Here is a 3219-nt window from a genome sequence, read left to right as displayed (position 1 = left end):
CTCCAGGGGCTCTTCCCAACCCAGGGATTGAACCCAGGTCTCCCGCATTGCAGGCAGATTCTTTACCAGCTGAGCCACAAAGCTGAGGCCGATCTTTTGTATTAAAAAAACAAAAACAAAACAAACGTTAAAACACCATACTGCGTGCATCAGAACGTGCCAGCCGCAGCAGGCATGCACACTAGAAGCAGCGCGCTGCGCATGCGTAAAGATGGCGGGACTCGTGTTCTGAGTGCCGTAGATCAGTGTGCTTTCTTTCCGCTAGCGTTCCAGCTCCCAGGGGCATGGGGCAGCGGTGTGCCAGAGGGCCGGCCTAGCCACGTTGAGCATCTGATCACAACAGGGGCCAGGTTCGTGCTTGTCCCCCGGGACCGGTGTGTTGGAAGCAGTGCCCGACTTGAGTGGGAGAAGGCGGGAGAGCTCGTGCAGTGCGAGGCGAGGGCCAGCCAGGCAGCATGAGTCAGCAGCAGCCTGCTTGGGAGCCACGCAGCTTGCATGTGGACCGGGTGGAGGAGAAGACGGTGTGCGGTGAATCCAAAGACCCCGTCTGCACGAAGGACCTGCGCCCATTAAAAGTAAGAGTTAATTTAGAAGATAGTACGCAACAGGTGTCCATGAAAAAAGGCCCAGGTATGAAGAGACGTCGGTGTAATTCATCCCTGTCTGATTTAACTCCAAGATTTATGGCTCTTCTCAGATCTAGTCCAGAAGGTGTTCTTGACTTAAATAAAGCTGCAGAAACACTGGGAATACCAAAACGAAGATTGTATGATGTCACCAATGTCTTAAGTGGAATCAAGCTGGTTGAAAAAAAGTCTAGGAGCCATATTCAATGGATAGGACCTGATCTTAATGAATTGGAAATACGGCCCAAACAGAGGCAGCTGGAGGCGGAACTTCTTGACTTATCAGCGAAAGAAGCATCTCTGGATGAATTAATTAAGGATTGTTCTCAACAGTGGGATGAGTTACTAGCGGACAGAGAAAAGAAGAGGCTAGCATATGTGTCATATGATGATATTCATAGCCTTGACATCTTCCGTGAACAGACTGTAGTTGCAGTTAAATCTCCGCCTGATACCAGCTTGGATCTTTTAATTCCCCTAGAGGGTTCTGTCTCACTAAATATGAAGAGCACCACAGGACCTATCGATGTTTATGTATGTGAAATGGCGGAGGATCTCTCAAGTAATGAAATATCGGATGGTGTAGGAAGCTCTTCCTCCGAAAGCACACAGCCAGAACACCCTCACCCTGAGAAAGAAGAAGATCCTCCAGAGCAGAGTGAAGAGTTGATTGAAGTGAAAACTAATGGCATGTGAGGATCCAGGTATTGAATCTTTGGGGACATCCGGGTGGGTGAATTACACACCAGATGTGATTTTCAGAGGAATAAATCATCCTCGATGCTTTCTCATTCTCCCTTACAGCAATAAGGCCAGGAGTAACTTCGGGCAGTTCACTACTTAGATTACTAGATAATTATGGTTTCTGCATTTGAAAACAACTTTAAAAAAAATTAATTATTCCCTGTTTTTTTTGCCAGTGAAATAGACATCTTGCCTCCTGAGATTACTGCATCACACAGAGTATCATTGAAACTGTTGGGCAGGCTGGATGGACAGCTCTTTGTGGACTCTGCCCTTTGCTGCATGGATCAGGTGTTTTTATCACAAGAGAAATTGCCTTAATATGGGTTCATGTCTGCAATGGATAGGGGTATGCATGCATCTGGACATGATGTCTTTGTTTATATTTGTATAATGTTTAGATTGCTTATAAAGTATTTCAAAGACTGTTTACCCTTGTACAACCAAAATAATGTCTATATGGAAAGTAACAGGTGTATTCTCTAATTTTTCTGGTATTTATAACTGACCAGAACCCTCTGAATGAGGGTTAGAGAAGAGTTTTTTCCAAACCTCTGTATGTAGAGGTATCATAAATATGCTGTATCCTTAAAGTTTGTGAAATTACTGTATTTCACTATGGTTCCCAGTGTTAAAATTGGACTTGAAGGTCCCTGCAGATTGATTGTGTTGGAGCAGACTGGTGGCATGCCCCAGGCTTTGGGGGCAAGTGTAGAAATGCCATCAGATCATGGTTTAATAATTCCTTGCAAGATGTGAATTCAGTCATGGTGACAATTGAAAACTATTTTGACCTTTAAAAAAATTAAAAAAAAATGTTTACTGTGGACCATTGTTAAAGTCTATTGAATTTGTTACGGTATTATTTCTGTTCTGTGTTTTTGGTTTTGTGGTCTTAGCTCCTCAACCAGGGATTGAACACACACCCCTGCATTGGAAGGCAAAGTCTTAACCACTGGACCACCAGGGGAGTCCCCTATTTTAACCTTTTTTGCAAGCAGATTCTGTAATATGTTTCTGTATGTCGCCTTGCTCTTCAGTCAAAGGGGTTTACTTATGATGACCTAATGGTACCCTGCCCTCTCTCCAGCTCTAGTCAATCATTTCCAGGTACCTATTATTTCCACTTCATTGGGCAAAGCATTTACCACTCTGTGCCTCAGTTTACTCAGTAGTTTGCCATTAGACTATGAGCTCCTTGAGGGACTTTGTCTTATTGTTAAGCCCACTGCCTTGCACCAACATCTGGCACATAAAAAGTGCTACATAAATGTTTGAACAAATTAGTGAGTGAGTCAGTGAATGGTAAAATTAGACTAATAATACTTGGCTTGTGTAGCATACAAGGTTCTTGTGTCATTCAAATTCATATCTTAAGCTTCTCTTGCTTTCAAAGAAAGAATTGAAGCAACATGGAATTAAAACCATGTATAAAAAGAGCATAGGAATCAAAAATCAAAATATTGGAAGATAATACTGAGCATTTAGGAATTGCACACCTGTGAGCTCCAGTGGCTTTTGCCAGTCCTGCCCCTCTGCTGAACACAAGCCTCCTCCCTCCTAGTAGTCCCTGCCAACTGCCTTTGCCAGTCTGGGACTGCTCACTGTGCTCCTTGGGCACAGGTGATGAACATGAGAGTTTTAGCAGAAGGTGTGTGTATCAGTCAGGTGCTCCTTGGACAGGGCCAGGCTGTGCATTGTAGAGTTGGCAGCTGTCACTTATATGTGATGACTAAACATGAGAGTGGATGAGGTCACCTAATTAGAGGGAAGGAGAAGAGGAGAGGCCAGTTAACATTTGTTTTAAGGGAAAAGACAGCAGAAAAAGCCTTTCCTGAGAGGGAAGAGT

General features: G+C 43.9%; 1 pseudogene; it reads left to right on the top strand.

The window, feature by feature from the left end:
- The first annotated feature begins 175 nt into the window (after window positions 1-175).
- LOC104983220 lies at window positions 176-2181 on the top strand (annotated as a pseudogene).
- The last annotated feature ends 1038 nt before the right edge of the window (window positions 2182-3219 follow it).

This window comes from Bison bison, unplaced genomic scaffold (assembly GCF_000754665.1).
Source record: "Bison bison bison isolate TAMUID 2011002044 unplaced genomic scaffold, Bison_UMD1.0 scf7180017862104, whole genome shotgun sequence".
Classification (NCBI taxonomy): Eukaryota; Metazoa; Chordata; class Mammalia; order Artiodactyla; family Bovidae; genus Bison; species Bison bison.
The sequence above is the reverse complement of the archived record's forward strand: the minus strand, read 5'-3'. Positions and strand labels throughout refer to the sequence as shown.